The sequence below is a fragment of the Armigeres subalbatus genome, chromosome 2, assembly GCF_024139115.2.
Source record: "Armigeres subalbatus isolate Guangzhou_Male chromosome 2, GZ_Asu_2, whole genome shotgun sequence".
Lineage (NCBI taxonomy): Eukaryota > Metazoa > Arthropoda > Insecta > Diptera > Culicidae > Armigeres > Armigeres subalbatus.
In genome coordinates, this window is record NC_085140.1 from 10,806,989 (window position 1) to 10,830,197 (window position 23,209).

General features: G+C 41.2%; 1 protein-coding gene across 4 annotated transcripts in view; it reads right to left on the reverse strand.

Moving 5' to 3' along the window:
- LOC134217697 (protein ECT2) overlaps positions 1-23,209 on the reverse strand; it is a 205,612-nt gene that overhangs the window by 86,304 nt on the left and 96,099 nt on the right. The window lies entirely within an intron of this gene.

The window sequence follows — 23,209 nt, forward strand, 5'->3', positions numbered from 1 at the left end:
AAGTGACGCGTGTAGATCTTTGGGCCTAACTCCAGGGGTTTCTTGAATGACCGAAAACCTCTGCCGTTGACTTTTTCTATTCTCCACATCCGAAAGGTCACGTACCACATTTAAAACAGTACGATTGATCTTTAGTTACGCGTGTAGATCTGAGGACCTAACTCCACTGATTTCTTGGATGACCGAGAACCTCTATCGCTGACTTATTCTATTCTACACATCCAAAAGGGCATGTACCATTTTTAAAACAGTACGAGAAATTTCAAGTGACGCGTGTAGATCTGAGAACCTAACTCCAGGGATTTCTTGGATGACCGAAAACCTCTGCCGTTGACTTTTTCTATTCTTCACATCCAAAAGGTCACGTACCACATTTAAAACAGTCCGATTGATCTTTAGTTACACGTGTAGATCTGAGGACCTAACTCCAGGGATTTCTTGGATGGCCGAGAACTTCTGCCGTTGACTTATACTATTCCACACATCCAAAAGGGCACGTACCACATTCAAAACAGTCTGATTGATCTTTGATTACGCGTGTAGCTCTGAGGACCTAACTCCAGGGATTTCTTGGATGACCGAGAACCTCTCTCGCTGACTTATTCTGACATTTAAAACAGTCCGATATATCTTTATTAGCGCTTGTAGATCTTAAGGCCCAACTTCAGGGATTTCGTGAATGACCCAGAATCTCTACGCTTGTAGATCTAGGATTTTTCGGATGCCCGAAAATATATGCTGAAAAAAAAAACTCTATTCTGAGTAGTCTCCGCACTATTTACTTCTCTCTCTTCGCCTCTCTTCTCGCTTTTTTTCTCTATTCTGCAATTTAAATCCTTGTACCTTGCACCTCTCACGTCTCGTTTCTCACTTCTCACATCTCATTTATCAATTGTCATTTTCCTCTTCATGCATTTTCACTGCTCATATTTCACACAAAGTATCTCGCTTATTGCTTCTCACCTTCTACTATTTGCATCTCGCTTTTCACAGATCTCATATTATTTCGCACTTCTTACTGCTTGCCTATCGCTTCTCACTTCTCTTCTTATTTCTCGCTTCTCTCATCTCACTCCTCAGTTCTCATAATTTTCTACTTTTTAATTGATCATTATTTAAAAATAAATTATTATTGGCACACGCCCTTCTCAAACTATGATACCCATAGTCAAGCACATCAGATGGGCTCGTTTTATCCTGCATGCAGAGGTTTTAATAAAATGTGTGTTTTTCTATGAAAAATGTAGTAAAGTTAACTTTTTAGTAACTTATTGTGCCAAGTTACTAATTTATTTTTCCAGACATGTGCAAAGATTATCGAAAAAATGTTTTTATCTAGTGGAAAATCCTTAAGGGAACGGAAGCTTAAATTTTATCAAAAGGCGGAAAAAAAACAAATTATAGATGTCTTGACTATTATTTTTAATTTGTTGATCTAACAATATGTTTAGGCGTCAGCTGTCATCGGTTTTGTAACTTAATTTAGCCTATTAACCCAGAAAATGCAATGGCTCGTATTAGCTGACTGGCGCATTTTAAACCTAGTTCCCCTATCCCGCTCCACGTCAGCACCATGTTAACTTTCAGAAAATAAATATTTCCATATTTCCTATTGAACGAGCAAACGCCTTTGTCTTGCTTAGTACGTGGAAACCCGAAAACACATGAAAATATGATAAACAACAAGACAAAATAGCTTTCATATAAAAAATGTTACATTGTGTCAGTTAACTTAATGAGAATTGACATGGGATCATTGAAGAATTATCGTGATTACTGAACAAATGCGTGCGTAGTTTCTGAAATTCAAAAATATCATTTTATTGTCATAAGGGTTTGAATATAGAGAGTCGATTTTACGATGTGTAACATACCATTTTGGATGTATAACATATCATATGTATATTAAGCACATTTTTTAATAAACTGATACAAAAATGAACGAATTCTGGAGGACACACTCCATGGTAAATTTGTAAATGCATTTCCAGTGCTAGTGATGCATCTTACTTGTTTTTAATAGCTCTGCGAAGAACCTTCCTCCCCTACGGTATTGCCAATCCGGAGATGGTGAGTTCGTTTCTCGGTCCGGTCTAGGGTGTTTTCGGGTTGGAAACATTCACGACTCCTGGGCATAGTTTATCCATTGTACTTGCCACACGAGGTACATACTCTTGCGATGGCGAGCATAGATAAGCTTTTAAGTAATAACTGAGGAAATGCTAACAGAATACTAAGTTGGAAAGACGGTCAAGTTCTAGTTGGAATGTAGAGCCATAGAACAATAATATCAGGTTGATATAAGCTTGATGAATGATGTTTGGCCTTCTTTTATTGTCTATCATTATCAATTAATAGTAAATTCTGCGCACCCTGATTCTCATTGATCGAAAAAGGAATGGCTCTCCTGATATAATGACCTCTTTCTCATGTGTCAATTGGATAATTTCTTCGAATATTGGCTTGTTAAGTCTTTACCTAAAACAAACAAAACTGCAGTGCCGACAAGTGCAGACAATCTAACTATCATCCAGATTGTTCGAAGCACGCACGCATTCTCTGTGTTTTGTTATGATGCTGCCTTCTGTACCGGCGGTATCAACGAAACTGAACAACAGCAGTTTGCGGTTTAGCATCCAGTCTGAACTCTGTATCTCCCGAGCTGGTTGTGGCCTCGATGCGATGATTGATTTCACCTTCCAGTCAGATTTGCTCTAGTGCGAGAAAAGCCGTAGGTGTAAGTGATGGGAGCCGGGGATATCCTCGTGCGCTATACCGCAGAGCCAACGGATGGCATATTGTGCGAATCGTATTTCAAGTCAAGTGCAGAGATTTCTGATGTCTATAAATTATCAAATCGTGGTGCATCAAAGCGCATTGGTTTCAGCTGGCTGCTCTTGTTTTAGTTCAGTCACCGCAGAGTGTCAGCAGTGGATCCTGCCAGGCCGAATGATTGACAAACAACCAGCCAACATTGCATAATTGATATACTGGAGAATCCAGTTTTGGTTAGCCAAATCCCGTGAAGACAGGCTGGTGTTTGATTTCATGAACTCCCTGCTGACATTGAGCACCACCGGTGTATTTTATTCAATTTGCCTAATAATTTTCCTATAGATGTTATACAAATTTCAAGGAATGTATTGACTTTCTTAATCAATGAAGCCTTAAACCCTAATGCCTTCAATTGAGTTTATGTGTGTGCGTAATACGCAGGCATACAAAAATCGAACTGAATAGTGACACTAAAATAAACAAATTTGAAAAAGGAATTATTCGAATAATGCCTTTCTGTTTTCGAAGATCCGATCCTAAATTTTCACAAGAAATCAGATGTCATCTATGATAAATTTATTACATGTTAACGCTTTCTGAACGAAGTCTCAAAAACGAAAAGCCAGCGTTTTTTGAACCGATCGATCAAAAGTTTCCCGCTTAAATTTCCCAATCACCTTCCATTTCTGCATCGTAATGCCGGGACATTCTAGCGAACTCATGCTGCAAACATGCTTTTCGTTAATTTTGCTCGTAAATGACTTGTCAGGAAATACCTACTGCTCCTCACTGCAGGCAATAGCGCTCGTCAACGACAGTTCGCGTGGCAACTCTTTCAATTTATCATAATCAGCTGGATGTCTGAGGAGTTCCCGCTTTATCCTGCAATTATTGACGTAATAAAATACAACTTGTTCAATGGCGCCACGGCACCTCAGAAGCCAAGCACCGACCGACTCGTTTCGTTTAAGGGTTCAAAAAGTAGGTGTCGGTTGTCAATAAAAAGACGCAGAATATTACGACTAAGAATAAATAAATCGATTTTTTTTAAATTAAATTACAATTTAACTAAACGTCTCCTTCACTAAACGTACTTCCATCAAAGATCATAAATTCAATCGCAATAATATCCTTTATCGCATTGACGGCCCAATTCCCCTAGACATTAGCAGATGTGATTATTACGCCCCCACAATGCCTATATCCATCATCGTCATGCGAGCAGCACTAATAAGAATAAGCAATTAAACCCGTCACATAGGTGGCGGTTTGTGGTGGATTGCTGGCGTAATTAGGTATCTTTCGGGCGTGATTCACACACACCCGATAGCGATCATTAAACGCTAACGGTTTGAATAGATGGATCTCCGGCAGATTCAGAGCGTGAAACGGATTAACATTTATATTCCACGCTGCACTACCTTCTGTTGTGTAGTCAGTGTCCGCGCTCGAAATGGCTCACACGCACGCGACTTGTTTGTTTGGCGTTGCGAGTAGCGCACGGAACACGAGAAGCGGGACTACGGATTGTGTCGGTTCGGTAGGTCGAGATTGATTGTTTGATGTAGCGTGAAATAGTGACATAAGTATCTTGGTTGTAGAACCGCGTCGAGTCTGGGGATTTGGTCAGCAGAAAAACACGGCTTATGCTGTTGAAAGTGGTTTAACTGATATTTGTAAACAAATAGGATCCATGTTTGAAAATGCATGATTCAACCCGGCGGATAGGCGGTTTCTAGGGTTGGTAATTTACTCGACGTCAACGGGTATCGAGTATCATTTTGCTAGCCCTACAACAGCGGTTCTCAACCATTTTCTAGAGAAGTACCCCTTCGAACAATTGCATTAATTGAGGTACCCCCTCTCGAAAGCAGGCTTCCAATCCTCTTGAAAACATAATTCCGAGCCTTTTGAAGGGAAGCTCCTTTCAGCTTTTGAATCCCTTTAAAGTAGGCTTCCGCGCCTCTTTATTAAAGACTTCTGAGCCTCATGTAGAGAGGCTTCCGAGCCTCTTGAAGGCGGTTTTAAGCCACTTAAAAGGAAGCTTCCTTTGCATCTTGAAAGGACGCTACTTAGTCTCTTGATAGTATGCTTCCAAGCCTCTTGGAAGAAGAAAGCCTCTTGAAAAGAGGCTTCCGAACCACTTGAAAGTAGACTTCCGAGCCTCTTGAAAGCAGGCTTACGAGCCTCTTGAAATGAGGAAACCTAACCACTTAAAAGGAGGCTTCCGAGCCTCTTGAAAGGAGGCTTCCGAGCCTCTTGAAAGGAGGCTTCCGAGCCACTTGAAAGGAGGCTTCCGAGCCACTTGAAAGGAGGCTTCCGAGCCTCGTGAAAGGAGGCTTCCGAGCCTCTTGAAAGGAGGCTTCCGAGCCTCTTGAAAGGAGGCTTGAGGCCTCTTGAAAGGAGGCTTGAGGCCTCTTGAAAGGAGGCTTCTGAGCCTCTTGAAAGGAGGCTTCTGAGCCTCTTGAAAGGAGGCTTCTGAGCCTCTTGAAAGGAGGCTTCTGAGCCTCTTGAAAGGAGGCTTCTGAGCCTCTTGAAAGGAGGCTTCTGAGCCTCTTGAAAGGAGGCTTCTGAGCCTCTTGAAAGGAGGCTTCCGAGGCCTCTTGAAAGGAGGCTTCTGAGCCTCTTGAAAGGAGGCTTCTGAGCCTCTTGAAAGGAGGCTCTGAGCCTCTTGAAAGGAGGCTTCTGAGCCTCTTGAAAGGAGGCTTCTGAGCCTCTTGAAAGGAGGCTCTGAGCCTCTTGAAAGGAGGCTTGAGGCCTCTTGAAAGGAGGCTTCTGAGCCTCTTGAAAGAAGGCTTCTGAGCCTCTTGAAAGGAGGCTTCTGAGCCTCTTGAAAGGAGGCCTGAGCCTCTTGAAAGGAGGCTTGAGCCTCTTGAAAGGAGGCTTCTGAGCCTCTTGAAAGGAGGCTTCTGAGCCTCTTGAAAGGAGACTTCCGAGCCTCTTGAAAGGAGGCTTCTGAGCCTCTTGAAATGAGGCCTGAGCCTCTTGAAAGGAGGCCTGAGCCTCTTGAAAGGAGGCTTCTGAGCCTCTTGAAAGGAGGCTTCTGAGCCTCTTGAAAGGAGGCCTGAGCCTTTGAAAGGAGGCTTCCTGAGCCTCTTGAAAGGAGGCTTGCGAGCCTTTTGAAAGGAGGCTTTTGAGCATCTTGAATGGAGGCCTTTGAGCCTCTTGAAAGGATGCTTTCAAGCCTCTTGAAAGGAGGCTTCCGAGCCTCTTGAAAGGAGGCTTCCGAGCCTCTTGAATGGAGGCTTCCGAGCCTCTTGAAAGGAGGCTTCCGAGCCTCTTGAAAGGAGGCTTCCGAGCCTCTTGAAAGGAGGCTTCCGAGCCTCTTGAAAGGAGGCTTCCGAGCCTCTTGAAAGGAGGCTTCCGAGCCTCTTGAAAGGAGGCTACAAAGCCTCTAGAAAGGAAGCTACAAAACCTCTAGATAGGAAGCTTCCGAGCCTCTCGAAAGGAGGCTACCGAGTCTCTTTAACTCCGCCCCAAGAAAATACTTTGGTTGCTGCTTTGTTTGACCGTGTGTAAAGTTGTTCGAACAACCATTTGGCAGTTGGGGGCTCGGTTGGAAAAAATAAAAGCGGTTTGATTTTGGTTTGACCTGTCGGGGGCGCAGTCAAAGTTTGCCGAACATGTTTGAGCGTTTGTAGTAGAGTCGCACAAAATTCCATATATGTTTTGATGGGACTCGAACCCACGACCCTACAGTACGCTAGACTGGTGCTTTAACCAACTAAGCTATGAAGGACCTCCGTTTGCCTTCGCAACCAAGCGGTTACTGAACGAGCTCGAGATTTCCCAAATTGGACGCATAGTCAAATCACTCGCAATCCATTTCTCAAGCCAACACTTCCACATGTGTGTAGTACACATTCACATTAGAGGAGCGTGAGTATTTAGAATGTCTGGCGGTTGTACACATTCTTCATCAGCAACTGTACTGATCAAGTGAGGTTGTGTAAGCTATTTGCCAATCGGTCGTCAAGCTCAGACCCGACCGCATTGCGTAGGCAAGAGCACGCAACTCAGGTTCAGTTCAATCAAAGTTAATTGCCTATTTCCGGGGATTAAACCACCAGACTTGGACATTAATTTACAATGTTGTGACAACTCATAAGCACCAGTCTAGCGTACTGTAGGGTCATGGATTCGAGTCCCATCGAAGGGAAAGTGGTTACCTCCAATACATTTTCCAAATCAATATCTTCCACATAACATAACATATCCACATATGAGTTTTCACAACATTGTAAAATATCAATTGCTAAAATAGTTACCGTTCATTGACAAATCGAACTAATTTCTTCAACATAGTAAAAAGTTTTTTTCCTTCAGCTTTCCATGGATAACCATATGACAACTTAACACAACTAGAGCTAAAGTAATGGACTAAGAACAAAAGGATGTCCACGACCGACCGAACCAACTACTACTGACTCGCCTTATAACAATAGTGATAATAATCAAATTAATACATTATTGCATCGAATGATTTTCAATCACCAACCTTTGTTCAAAACAAAAACTTGATTATTTCTGTTCACAGAGTTACTCTTCCAATAAAAACCTAAATCAATCTTTGAACTCTTCTGGTAATTGCATAATGTTATTGTTAGCAAGCTGAATAGCAGCCGGAGAAGGCTTGAAACCAGGCACGGCCAGAACACCCAGAACACTTGGGTGTAATAAATGTGTTTGTTTGACATTTTAATCCGATTTAATTTCTATCCCCATTACTCTCCCCGTCCCTTTCCATTGAATGGTGTCTCATTAGGTCCTGCCTTTCCATTCTATCGATGCAACCGTACCCATCTCGAACCGAATGGTATGATCACTGTCGTCGATTCCGATAATTTTGTTCGTATATACCCGTTTCACATACATAATGGTCGTTTTGCATTATAACCCGAGCAAACAATAGTAGCAATAGTAGAAAACATAGTTTCAATTTAAAAGCATAATTTGTTTTCAACACTTAATATTTATGATTGATTACAAATTTTTATTTTATTTTGCTGAATATTTTTAATTTGATTTTTAAAGTATTCTAACTGGCAACTTATAAGCCCACTATTCCAAGCAACAGTATGCGAAATCATTCATTTCCGATGCCGATCAATGTTTGATTGAACAACGGCAGCTTCCAGCTCCAATTTCCTGCGTATAAAACGTAGATACGCATTCTGTCCTCACGAACCGCTCCGATACTGCCAGGAATGATCCATGCTTGTGAATGTAATACTATGTTGCAGTGAGTTGATTACGGGCCGTCACAGTTCTCTTCCTACTAACTGTCATTGGGGGGATTGTTAGCGTTCCCAACTGGAGGGCTACAACCTGTGTTTGAAAAATGGGTACCGAAATTGGAATACAGTCGATGACGATGACGACAAATGCGGATGCCTAGTTAGCTCGTTTTGGAACCGTTGGGGCCCTGGAACGAAACATCAACGCAAAATTTGTGTAATCCGATTTAGATCGAAATCAAATTAATTGAAAGCTCACCCTCCCAAAAGGGTAAATCGTCGCTTTCTGATTCCAAAAATTGCCAACGGCGATGGAGCATTCATTGCACTGCGGTAGTACTTTCCACGGGTGTGTGCATGCGAGTTTGCAGGCTTTCCGGCTTACGGGGCGCGCCTCAATCCGGAAATGGTCATGGGTAATTTTATGGCATCATGAAAGTTGGACAATAAGATTAAATAGCGATTGAGTGGAGATTAGATGCGTTTCAGCATAATACCAGACAGGCTGCTATCGTGCACTCGACCCCGAACCACAATACCTCCTCTATCGCTGTCGCTGTCGGTGGCAATGGTGATGTCGAATCCTGCCAGCTTTTGCCGCTTGTCCGTGTGATTTGATAGCCGTGGTGAAAAATGACATGTCATTTAGTTTTATCTGCGCTTTACTAAGCTAGCAAGCGGATCGGAAAATGAACCGGAACGGATTAGAAGGAATTGATATGATAAAACTGGGGCTTCTTGTTGCGTGAGTGATCATCGACGGAACCGTAGAGCGAGGATTCGAAAGGATGGATTATAGGGTTACTGTTCCGGTTCTTCATCTCTTCTATCAAAAGCAAAGGAATAAAATGCTTGTGGGTATGTTTCTTATTTTTGGGATTTTTTTCTGCAATTAACACGCATGTTTACAAAAAGATTCGAAGAAATTGTTTCATTCATTTATTTCGCGATGAGATGAATTTGTTACAGTGATATTGATTCCCCACGTGACAATAAGCCACATATTTCATTTTGTGTTGCCTGTATCCGAAAAATAGCCAATGCTGAATTTCTGAAAGAACAACAACGGACTCTCTAATTCATAGGTGTTTGGTCTTCAAAGCTTTAAATAGGTAAACCAATTTCTGAACATTTATTAACAAACTTTCATAAATCTCAGATCTCTAGATCTACTTTATTTTTAGTTCATGCGATGCAAAAATTTAAAAAAGGTAAAAGATATAAATTTTTAAACCAGAGTTTGATTTTCTTTATTTGTCTATTTACGTATTTTCGTTCTAACCAATAAAATGAGGAAACGTTCTTAAAATGAATATTCAAAAATATTTGTTGGCTACTTCACAATAGAAGAACTCTTATTCATTTCCATAAAAAGTATAATTTGTCATTCCAACTAATCATTCAGAAGCACCGCAAATAAAAACCTGAAAAGTTCAGCCATCTCGTTCATCTAAAGCGATACAGTTTAAAACTTCTCAATTCGTTACTCTCCGTATACACACACACCCACCACCGTCATCAACGAACGTTCAAATATTTCCCACATTTTATTTCTATACGGTGCTAATTTGCCATTCCATTTAATTAACAATGGATAGCAATTGGTCGCACGAGTTGCTCCTGCTCCGTTGCTCTGGTGCAACAACGAGATCTTCATCTGACCGTAAAACGTGAATATTATTGTCATCTTTCGCCGGCGTGTTTTTGTTTGCCGAACAAGTTAGAAAATCAGCCCGTGGTGCTCGGACGGCACTGTTGGATATTTTCCGTTCGTCCATGTGAAAAAAGGATTTTGTCGCGCTGGCAAGTGATATTCTTCGGATATTTCAACAGCTATGGACACACTGTTTTCCATGCAAAATATACACATATTTTTGGAAATACAGTCAACTTTTTAAAATTCAAATTATTTTAGAAGCATACATTTTAGGTAGATGTTGCCGGCATTTTTCGAAAAACAATCTAATCACATATAATTCAGTGTTTTAGATAAGTTATTTATGCTTTGATTATACTACCAGAACATATTAATTCGGGTATGATAGGCTGACTAACTGAACAGAATAAATATGAGCGACGATGGACAGGTAACTGTGGAATCGCCTACACTTATAGAGGTTAGAAAAGCTATTAAAAAGCTGAAAGGGAAGGATCAGCTCCCGGATGAACTTCTCAATCATGGCAGTGAGCAGCTTTATGAAGTTCTGCACCATCTTCTTCTTTAATCGCTCTACATTCCAACTGGAACTTGGCCTTCTTTTCAACTTAGTTTTCTATGAGCATTTCCTCAGTTATTAATTGAAAGCTTTTCTATGCCCTCCATTGCATGAGTATGTATCTTGTGTGGCATATACAATGGATAAACTATGCCCAGGGAGTCGAGAATGTTATCCACCCGAAAATATCCTAGACCGGACCGAGAATCGAACTCGCCATCTCCGGATTGGCAATCCTATGCCTTTGCTCGCAATACTATTGGAGACCCGAAGTTCTGCATCATATTATGTCGAAAATATTGGAAGACGAGAAATTTCCTGCTATTAGGTTGGATGGCCTCATTTGCCTTTCTCGTACAACAAAGTTGTACCGAAAGGCTATCATTTCACTCTGAAAACGAACTTTTTACAGGAACATCTGATAATAAAGTTTCTTATACCATTCGACTCAGTTTAATGAATCGAGGTGATGTCTGTGTGTTTTCATGTACTTAGATTTAACTGATTTTATCGCAACAAGTTGCATTCCGCAGAGCCACTCTTCTAATTACATGCTATTGAATTTCATCAAGATTGATTAATGCGTTCGCAGCTGACAAGAAAAATGGTTTGGGCAATTTTCCATTTTTCCCATATAATCGGGACTACGAGCATTGAGCAGCTACCATGCTATATTATAAATTACGTTCGCTCGATGGGTTAGAAACCTCGCTACGGCAATATCGATAACGCTAACGCAACGAGCAAAGCTTTTCAAAGCTTGCAAAGTGGAACGCGTTGAACACGAAAACTAATCGACGAACAAAGTACGCGCTTTTAAGTTTAGAGCCGACTTGATGATGTTTATTGCCATTATACTTTATCGGAGCATTCGCACCAACACAGTTGTAAGTTTCATCGTTGTCAACAGAAATTGCGTGCACTCGATAAAGACACGATTAAGGTGATTATAGAATGAAGCCAGAAATCGGCCATTTTGTAAACCACGTGCTTTTCCAATATTTTTTTCAAGAGCACGAGATGAAAGAACCATAACGCGTATGGGGCTAAAATAATGATAGATCGTTTGCTTAGTTATGCTGAACAATCATAATTTGAGTTTCGGCACTGTACGAAAACTATTACGCCAGATTTGGGATTTTGGAAATGTATGTAGATAAACGTGTGGTGAATTTGAAATTCACCACGGGCTTCATTCTATAATCACCTTAACTGCTGGTTTGTACGCTCGTGGTCATGGTGGTGTTTGCGTTTGTTTTGTGTCATACATTGAATGGGGAAAAAGAGGGGTTTCATTGATGCTTCAACATGCTGTTTGGTTTGGGTGGTGTGGAGTAATGGTGAAGTTTGGGTGATTTCAAGGGCAAATTTGTCATACATTGGAAGGGGAAAAGGAGGGGTTTCATTGACGCTTCAACATGCTGTTTGGTTTGGGTGATTTCAAGGGCAAATTTGAAAATAGTTTTCGTTTTATACATCTCCTTATTTCCATATTATATTATGTATGCGGTTTTGTTAGTCTTCTATTTATATTTAGGAATCGTTTAAAAATGGCCTTGGCGAAGGTGTGGGGGTGTCGTTGGTTGAATAATCTTAAATGTATTTGACGTCATATTATAGTCGGTCTTGAGAATTATTGGCTTAATTTTCAAAATGTTCGTGTACATTTCACTCCGAAATCGAACCTTTTATAGAAGTCTAGGAGACCCATGATGTTATATACCAACCCGACCAGTTAGTCATAACAATTATATCAATATATGTTACAAATAACAATACTTGAAATACTTTCTCTGTCAAAAATGGATGAAAGAAAATTTCACGATCGTCATAACTTGATTATAACATAATGTATTATGCTTATTTTACAGAAAAACAAAATTGCCAACATTTTTGGTAGATAGGCATTGGAAAAACGAAGTTACCACCTTCAGCATATCTTGATTTAATCGAGAAAGGCATCGTCACCGCTAGGTGAATTAATTTGGGTTTTTAGAAATAGCACAGACTGGAGTGCACCAATCATTAATTGCCGAGGAATGCTGTTCAACAGATTGAGACCGCTTGAAGAGACCTTCGTCGGCAAATACCAGGCAGGTTTTCGTGAGGGCCGATTAGATGTTTACCCTAAGACAAATCCTGGATAAATTCCGGGAGTACAACTTACAGACACATTATGTGTTCACTGATTTCAAGGCGGCGTACGATTCAGTGAAACGGAATGAATTATGGCAAATTATGCTACAACATGGTTTTCCGGCAAAACTGATACGGCTGATTCGTGTAACGTTGGACGAATCGAAATCAAGCGTAAGGGTTGCGGATGAAATATCGACATCATTTGTTACCAATTGCAGGGTGATGCACTCTCGAATCTTCTACTTCTTCTTCTTCTTATTGACATTATATCCTCACACTGGGACAGAGTCGCCTCGCAGCTAAGTTTTCATTCAGCACTTCCACAGTTATTAACTGCAAGGTTTCTGAGCCAAGTTACCATTTTTTCATTCGTATATCATGAGGCTAACGCGATGATACTTTTATGCCCAGGGGAGTAGAAACAATCTCCAATCCTGCCTAGACCGGCACCGGTATCGAACCGACACCGGCATCGAACCCACCCACCCTCAGCATGATCTTGCTTTGTAGCCGCGCATCTTACCGTACGACTAAGGAGGGCTCTCTTGAATCTACTGTTCAATATAGCGCTCAAGGGAGCGATTAGGATAGCTGGTGTACAAAGATGCGGTACCATTCTCACAAGAGACATTTATGCCTTTTAAGAGGAAGATTGCACTCACTATCAATACCAGCAAAACGAAGTACATGGTCGCTGGTAATCAATGTGGGTCCATTAGTGGTGGTGGTAGTGAAATGGAGCTGAATGGTGAAACATTTGAAGTGGTAGAAGAATTTGTGTATCTTGGAACATTAGTGACGTGCGATAAAGATATTATCCGCGAGGCGCAAAGTCGTATTGCAGCTGCAAATAGGGCTTAATACGGACTTCGTTACCTGCAGTCTGCAAACGAAGACAAAATTCGCACTGTATACTGCCGCTAACCGCAAGTCGAGCACATCTGTATATGGGCCTCCATATACAGATGTGCTCGACTTGCGGTTAGCGGCAGTATACTACTCTGATTCTTCCGGTGGCTTTAGACGGCCACGAAACATGGACGTTAAAGGAGGCTGATCGGAGAACTTTCCGAGTTTTTGAGCGTAATGTGCTGCGGACAATACTCGGCGATAAACAGGAGAACGGTATCTCGCAGCGTCGCATGAATCTCGAGTTGTATAAGGGCTGGATATTGTTAAGCTTGTACAACACGACAGACTACGGTGGGCTGGACACGTTGTTCGTATGCCGGAAGAACGTCAAGCGAAGATAATATTTAGTAGAGAACCCGGAAGAGGCCGCAGGCATCGTGGAAGGCCGCGTACACGATGGCTTTTTGCTGTTGAAAAGGACCTAAGGGCGCTCAACGTTCAGGGCAACTGGAAGCGATTCTCCAAAAAGCCCTCTTGGATATCCTCTCAAAAATCCTTCAAAAACATCGCATTAAAATTCATTCAATTTCACCTAGCATTCTCCTACATAAATGCTTCCGAATATTCCTTCAGAATTCCGACCAGCAAGTTTTTTCGAAGTTACTTGCAGTGATTTTTATTATATTTCTTACATGAAATCCACCGGAAATTCTTGCAGCAATTCCATCTAAAATTCTTAGAGAAAATCCACCGTAAGTTCTTTTAAAAAAATCTCCTTGGAGTTCTTCCAAAGTTTTTTTTCAGAAAATTCTCCGCAAATTCCTTCAGCAAATCCTCAAGAAATTCTTCCAGGAATTATTCCAGAAATTTTTAAGAAATCCTTCGAAAGTTCCCCCACAAGATCCTTTCGGAATTCCTCTTGAACTTCTTTTCAGAATTCCTCCGGAAGTTACTTCTGAAACTCATCCAAAATTACCTTCAGGAATTCCTTCGTAAGTTCTGTCAGGCATTCCTCCGGAAGCTCTTTCGGGAAATCTTCCGGAACTTCCTCCAACAATTCCTTCAAAAATTCTTTCAGCAATTTTTTTTTTGAGATTTTACCAGAAACCCTTCCACATAAGTTCATCCAGGAATTCCTCCAGAAGTTCCTCTCCAGGAATCCTCCCAAAAGTTTCTTAAGGAATTGATGGTTCCACCACGAAGTTCTGAAGAAATTTTCACAGGAATTCATCGATGAATTTCCGGAAAAAAAATGCAGGAGTTATTCATAGAGGAATTTTAGTAGGAACTCGTTCAGGTATTTCAGCAGGGATTGTGAAAAAAAATGCAGATTGAATTTCCGGAGAAATAAAAACCTAGAGGGGAATTTCTAGCAAAGTTTCTGAAAGAACTTTCGAAGGAATTCTTGGAAGAACTACCGTAGGAATCCCTGGAAGTCTTAGAGAAATTTCCAGAGGAAATCCTGAAAGAATATCCAAAGGAATTTCTAGAATAGTACTCCAATTATTTCTAAGAAGAATTTCCGAAGGAATTCCCGGAAGAATTTATGAAGGAATATCTGACCAATGAGCGCATGGAATAATTAAAAAAGAATTCTTGGAAGAACTTGCAAAGAAATATCTGGCAGATGAAATTTATTTAAGGAATTCGTGGGAAACCCAAAACTCGAACGAATCCGAAGTCTGAACGAATTCAAGTCTGAGAAAACTTTCCTAAGGAATTTCGGGAAAAAAAATCCAAATGAAGAAAACTTCCTTGATAAATTTTGGATAGCATTCTAGAAAATAAGAATTCCTGAAAGATACTTGATGATTATTCTAATCATATTTTAATTTTTTAACAGATTTTCGTATGAACTTCAGGTCAAATTCTTGAACTAATTTCAACTGCTGAGAAACTATTGTCCTTCTGACATCAGCTAGAGTGAGAGGGTGCGTCCAGTGGTTTCTGCCTAGGATGTGGTGGGGTTATTGAACATGTATAAAAAGCTGCAAGTATCTGCAAGCAGGCCCTATCAAAGCGACCGTGCTTAAAGCGGTAACAGCTTGGAAGACCAATGAACCACCAACAAGAATGGCGTCATCGCCACCAGCGAGAATAAAAGAAAATAGGTGAACTAAAACCAGAGGAGCCAAAGTCTTAGCCCGTCAACGATACTCGACTCTGGAAAAGGAAGTGAAACGCTCATGTCGACAGGATAGGCGAGCCTGGGCGGACTCTCGGCCGACGAAGGAGAATTTAACATCGTCAAACATTGAAACTAAATAGTTTTTATTTTCTTCGAGACACTTTACTGCAAGTTTCCTCAGTCGAAAGATTCCTTTCTATATACAGCTATTTGCTGATCTGAGGGAACTCTTGAAATTGAAATAGAAATTCCACAACCCTGAGAATCCCATAAAAACTGCAATATTTGTATCGTATTCAGAATGAACCACAGAACACATTACTTCCAGATACCCAATAATCATTTCGAAACCACAATTTTCGCTTAACTTTTAAAAAGGTCCTAAGTAACATTTTTTTCATAATTTAATTTTAGTATTGCAATCAACAGATTAACATGAAATATGTTGATTGCATTATTCAGATTAAATCATGAAAAAAATGTTACTTAGGACCTTTTGAAAAGTTAAGCGAGAATTATTTGCACAGGGTCTCAAAATGCCTTAACTAGAAATTTCTTCGGAATATTGAACAGTGAGTCGAATTCAAAATCTATATACATAAAAATTAATTTCTGTCTGTCTGTACGACCCTTATAGACTCAGAAGCTACTGAACCGATTTGCGTGCAAATTCGTATGCGAGTTTTTTGGAGCCGGGGAAGGTTCTTATGATGGTTAGATACCCCTCTCCCCTGTGGGCTTCCATACCAATTAAGTTTCTGCAAAACTGGAGAATCAATTAAGCAAATGGAACCAAATTTGGCATGTTGAGTTTTTGAAGACATTTCTTTTCCTATAGTGATTTGAGACCCCTCTCTCTCTATCTGAAAAGGAGAAGCTTCAATACAAATGAAACAGAAGTTTCTTTATAACTCGAGAACTAATTGATCAGAACAAGAATTGATTCGAGACCTACTACACCACCCCCTTCCCTCAGAAAGGTGGGGGCAGGCTCATTTACAAACGAAACACACATTTCTGCATAACCCTGCGCTGGCCGTAAATTCCCTTGGAAAATCACACATAAATACAAATTTCAGAACCTAATAATACCACAAAATAGGGCGTAACTCTACAAAAACTCGTTTTTCATCAGTGGTGTGGCAAACTGAAATATGCTACCAACCGAAATGAAGCGTTCGTCATCAGAAGTAATTTTTAAGAGGGACTGTTTGAATTACTGGAATAATTAAACTAACTTATAAATGTAACTTTAATCAAATTTGTATTTAGACGAAAGAAGTGTTTTTAAAAAGGCTTGTACTTTAAGCTACTGGATAACAAATAAACAAACAAACAATAAATACAAAATTCATCATTCTGATTTAAAAATAAACAAGATTATATATTGATAATCTGTTTGATTCAAACACATTAGTTACAAAAAAAGAAAAACATTCAAAAAAGTAAGTTTGTTTTAGATATGCACTAATGAGTATTTGAGCAAACAATGCTTTTAAACTTGTGAGTTTTTGAAAAGGTAAGAAAATCAGCGTGGTCCACAGTTAGCCTTGTGAATATAATCTAGCTCTCGACCTCATGGGCCCGTTCTACTTGACTTACATAGAACCTTTTCAATTCTCCACTGTTGGAGAGCTAACAACCAGTTAAAAGACTTGCCAATTTTTAGTGTTCACTATGGCTTATGTAGTCCTTCAGTAAATTTATGAAACATTCACTATTTAGTGATGCTTGATCCTCCGAGTTTTGTCCACCTGACATCCTGTAGTGGACAGGAATAAGCCTCTCAGTTGTTTCACCAGAGCGGGTAGAGATATATTTTTGATTTAGATGGCACATGCACAGTTTTAGCGAGGAAATACAGCTCGGCAAATATGAATGAGCAAATAGACGCATTTGCGACGATGATATTGCAAACTGAAGATGTTGCGGGCTGGAATGGAATAATTTTCTCCTTTATAGTTATGGGACTTGAGAGTACCGTGTGGCGAGGTCCTATTTCAAAGCACACATAGCGGTAAATGGCCGTAACAAACGTCGACCACGACAACGACTGAATGCTGATGATATGCTTCGGGAAGCAAACACTGCTGTGAGTTATTTTATTAAATTGATTTATTTATCCTCACAATCGTTGAGTTTGCTACGCACAGCACAAGAAATGAGATGCGGAGTTTTATGATAATATACAGTGCTTGCGAGACGTTGCATACGATTGAAACAGATCGGATTAGATTTGTGATTTAGAAGCGAGTTGAACCAACGCATAGGCGAGTTGTGAAATGGAAAATTTTCAAGAAGAGTTACGAGTTATACGACGCGTGCAAAGATAAATTGGTACTTAAAATTGTTGAGTTATTCGTTAGTTTAATTTTTATAAAATCAATAAATGACCACTAAGTTATCCAAATAATCAGCAGTTCCCAAATTGGAAGAAAGATGCTAATAAGATATGGAAGCTGAGATTTACAAACACTTTTAAAATGTGAACTGATCTAATGAGCATGCATCATCAAAGGATAATCCTAAGCAAATGAGCATCTGAAAACTCAAATCGTCCTACTTGTTGAACCAATGGATTCCCTTCTTCAATGGAACAAACAGGAACGGGTATCATGTTGCAACAGACTCTGTGATGACGAGGACTGTCACTGAATGACATTGTAAACTAGAACTTCGTGCAACTAAGCAGTATTCAACTTACTGATGTGTCCGATATGGAGAAAGCTCTTAGATCGATTAAAGCGCAGAACTACATCCACTGACGATGCCCGTGGCCACATGCATATAATCATCCAGCCAGTACTGTTTGCATTGGTTGTTTTTGAATTGAATCAAAAGAACACGTCGGTTAGTCTTACGTGGATTCTCTAGATAGCACCGCTTCGCCTCCGGACCGAAATGAGAACTAGAGCTCGGTGATTATTTGATTCCCTGTACACACAAATACGCATACACACGTGCAAACGTTGCACCTGGTGGGCTCGATGACGGCGACGACGATGGTCATGCTGTTCACCTTGCAGCAGATGTGATTGCATCGGATACGGCGACATCCACTGTGCATGCCTCCAGACCAGGACCGGAGTGCTGAGTGATTTTCCCCTCATTTCTCTGTGCGTTAATTGCTCGTTAGGCTAATTTGCTGTTTGATTACCCGACCCGAGGTATCTCTTTCTGTCGGTCGGTGACTTGCCCTAGGACTAGGATGGTATAACATCCGAGCTTCCTCATCGCAGGAAGGTACGTAACTAATCAAGGTGTTACTGAGAGCGCTTGGTTGGGCGTTGGATGCAGTGCCGTTCAAAAATGAATCGTTTGTTTGAAACATAATCTATGTCCCTTCGAGACTGCGAAGCAAATAAATTTACGAAAATAGGTTCACATGGGTCTACGGAGATGGGATGTGAGTTGAGCTTAAGGTAATCTAAAGGACGCGGTCTTACAATTATGATCAATCGGAAGCATATTGATTGAAAATATTTACGGTTTACCACAGTTCTGCAATGTGTGGTAAATGAGAAAATATCTGGAAATTGTATAGTTAAATATATGCACATCCGTCAATACATAGCAATTGAATCGTATTCCAGACTGATACGTACAACTCTGGAAACACTGGACTATGACAGTTGATAATGTGATCGAATGTGTATATTTTTCAATTCCGATAGAACTTAATAATCTCATAATTAAGTATTGCAGTTATATTGAACTATAATTTAAATCATTCAAAACACCGATAACGAACAACGAAATTGAATATCGGATCATAACCAAACTCACGTGGTGAGAACAGCATCCGTAACGCCTCTTACCATGTAAGAAAACATTCGCACCTCTCGTCGCACTTGAAATTCGATGTCCCGATATCTATTAGTCCGTAATATACCTTACAAGACAGTTGCACCTCCAGCAAACCTACAGCGCTGAGTGTGGTTTTGCGATGCAGATGCAGCACTTCCACTTCAGTGACTCGTGACCGCACGTTTCACCCTTTCCGATCCTGGTTCTCGCTTGGTGGTCCCACAGCTTCTGCCACACGCTGCTGATGGAGAAGCTAAGTAGCTTCAATGTAGCTCGTGATTGATACCGGCTAAAACCAATTTGGTCTTGTTTCCTTCCCCATATGAGCCACCGAGAAAATCATTCCACGGAACGATTTCACACATTTTCAGTCCGGTTCAGCGCACATCTACCAGAAACACATTGCAAGCCCTTCGCATCGAGGCGGGTGTCGTCAGTCGTGTGCTCTCCGAACACCAAACGTGTACCAGTCAGCGTACTACAAGGTACAAAGCTGAGTCTTCCATCCAGCTTTCTCGGTTTAGCTATTGTTGAAGATACAACCCCATCTCCCTCAATGAATGAAATTAAAAGCATATCAATTTTCATCACCCGATATTTCAAAATATTATTACAGTCGACTTCCACCTTATGGTTCGCCTTGGGTTGGTTTACACTCTCACATTCGCTCGGTACAATATGAAGTGTCGATAGTTGGAGTACGGGATGCAATTTAGTCGTTTAAATGAACGAGCAAGAACGCTCTGCTGTACAGTGGAACGACTACTGAAGGCTGATTCAATGAATTTTGAAAATTTCTCTGATTTTAGGTCTGCTTTCTTAATGTTTATCGGAACGAATAAAAAGAGCATTACTGTCAACCCTGTCAAATGCCACTTGCGAAAAGTGTGAATGATTTCAATACACAGTGCACTAGTCGAGTGCAATGGGCAACCGTCGGTTGTTCAACAAGTCATAAGAGGAAAATGCATCTTATTACCAGCAAATATTTTTTCCGAACGATTCCCAGTTGTAACCCATCTCCCAAGCGACACGTGGACAAAGCAAATCACTTTTTGTCGGCGCCTGTTGGCCATTTGGCAAAAGAGCGTGTGGCAATTGAAGAGCGGTGCGGTGCATACTTGTGCAATAGGGTGTAGCATGTTTTAGTGTTCTTGGATTATAAATCCTTCGCCCATCACCGACGATTTTATGACAAAAGATCGAAAAACAAAAGGTCGAAAAGACAAAACGTTGAAAGGGACAGAAGGTCGAAAGAGACAAAAGGTTGAAAGGGACAAAGGTCGAAAGGGTCAAATGGTCGAAAGGGACAAAAGGCCGAAAGGGACAAAATTTTGATCAAGAACAAGTTCCTCTCACCCCCGATGACGTTATCTAGATAGTTCTATTAGAGATAAAAAAGATTGTTGGTTTAGGAAATGAATAAAACTTGTATTGATTCTCTCCGTTTTCGTTTGTTGTCTATTTCGTCCTTTTGTCCCTTTCGACCTTGTGTTATTTTTGACCTTTTGTCCGCTCGACATTTTATCTTTTCGACCTTTTGTCCCGTTCGATGTTTTGTCCTTTCGATCTTGTGTCCCTTTCAACCTTTTGTTCCTAACCCCGGTTTTTTTTAGAAGTTCGTCAAGTCTGCAGAATAAATCGATGTCCCAAGAGCATTATAAAACCATAATTGTTAGTTGGGCGAGGCCACTCCACGTCGCCACAGGCCATTTATTTGCCAACTTCCGACCATTCAAAGGGCATTTCTGTACGCCTCACCATCGCCGCTTTTCGCTCCTGCCAACCAAGTCATTGCAAGTTCTCGACAGGCTAACATCCGACCGCCAACGGGTCACCATCCAGCCTCGGACTGCCGTTCTTCGACGTGCCGCCATTCAGCTGGTGCAAAGCCCTTTTCGGCACGCCATGCTTTTGCCGCTTTGCGCTGCTACCATTCAAATCATTCCACGCCGACACAGTTCCTCGTTTCTATTCAGCCATTGCAGCCTCCCCAGTGCAGCTTACATGCTTCGCCATCACCAGCCCTTGACAAGCTACCATCCAGTCTCCGCAAAGCCCACGTTAATCAGGGTCTTCCAGCCGCCGTACCGTAGAATGCCCGAAACTGTGGACTAAAAATCATTTAAGGTTCTTAGGAGGAAAAAGTTCCAGGATATTTTTTTCTCACAAACGTTAGTGGTAAAGCTCAACTTGTAGTTTTTGATCTTAATATAACAAGCTCTTCAGTTCAGAATTCAGATTATCCTTAGGGTGCATACTTAGCTATACAACCCATTACCACCTAGGAGACAGCTTCAATATGCTCTTCTTTCGTTGCGACAGTTGCCCAACCGGTCAAATAAGCTCAGAGTGAGCTCCATGATTTTCTCCAAGGAATAGAGGAAACCGGCTGGTTTTGCAAAGCTGCCTCTGAATTTTCAGCATCCTGTTGGAAGTGAAGTTTGCACTGGCGGATCTTTCGATCACGATAAACTCCTGCCGCTTGGGCACCCACTGTTGCTAACTTTGTGATTGGCCCCACAGTTAGCGCACTTTGAGTTGGTTTCATCATTGATTGACCTGCACTTTCCACAGCGAGGTATGGCGAATTTGTCCAATTACAAGATAACTGCTGTGTTGAGTGACATCTCGTTTTTTTGGTCGATACTGTTATTACTCCACGCTTATTCCAAACAAGGCCCCTCTCTTTTCGGGCCCGGCATATTAACGGAACCCTTCTCCATGCGAGCCTGGTAAAGATAATCCTGGTGATCTACTCCTTTCACGGCTACAGGTGTGCCGCTTTCAGTTTATGGATATTGGACTCCGGGTCGTATTTCTGCAGGTCACGGATAATTATCTTCATCAAACAAAAGGTGAGCGGCATACTCAGTGAGAGTTTTTCTTTTGGGAGATAGGAAAGCTCACCATCCGGCCTGGAGAGGTACAAGGTCTAATCTCCGTTGAGTTGCCTTATTCGAAGCTTTCAAGGAGGAAGAAATAAATCGATGGTTAACCCACCTTTTTAAACGCCGACTGGGTCCTTTGACCACAACATCCGACATGCGTTAGAGCATAGTACCTCGCTAATGCTTTCGAGTTCTCTAAGGTCGTCCTCGATGCCGCTAATCCGTAAATCAGAACACGGTCTGAACGTAAAGCTCTTCCTTGGAAGTCGGACGAAACGCGTCATGGAGGAAGGATCTCCGAGTGGAGACTCTTCCCCTTGGTCATACGGGAAAGGTAAGTGAATTAGAAATTTATAAACAAAAACGCCAAGAGTGCCGAACATCATTTAAGATGCCAAGAGGAAGCAATGAAAGGACTTTCTCAACTCCGTCAATCTAAGGCGATTCGCCCGATTCTGTGGGGGATAAGACCTTCAAGACCGCACCATTTTCTGATCCGCCGGAGGTTGCCAATGCCCTTGCGAAATATTTTGCTTCACTCATGTTGGTTAGTGGCTATCCCTTTGATTTTCCAAAGATTCATAGCCACTATACCCTTACCGTTACAAAATTTTCGAGTCCCGCCGGACTTGCTGAGTTCCCCAATCTTCCAGCCTTTTTTGTACGTCGAGCCGTCCTTCACTTTATTTAGAAGTAGTGGGAAGTCATCTGGTCCAGGCGGAATATGGTATCCGATGTTAAATAATCTTTCCTCAACCGCGAAAATCCTATAGTCCTACCAAACAATTTTCGACGAGTGGCGGCTCAGCCACGCCATTCCTATCCCAAAGTACATCGTATCCTCCCGGGATGCTTCCAAATACTGACCTATCTTGCAGACCTTTTGCGTATTCAAGGACGTCGAGAAGCTGAGCAACCACCGTCTATGTGAGAAGCTTGAAACAGACGGAAGATCCGGTTTCTGACAACATGCTTGCCGCCCGGGGTATGCCATCTGCCCCTACTTTACCGGGTTCTAAGACGTCTTTAGTGTTGTAGCCGCTAAGCAGGTGGGCAATATTTCGACATTCGTCCGGAATTTCCTCAAAAACCATGAACATAGTTTTTTTTTGTTTTTTTTTTTTGTTTGTACAAATTCATTATTTGTTCCTAATTTTAGGGGTT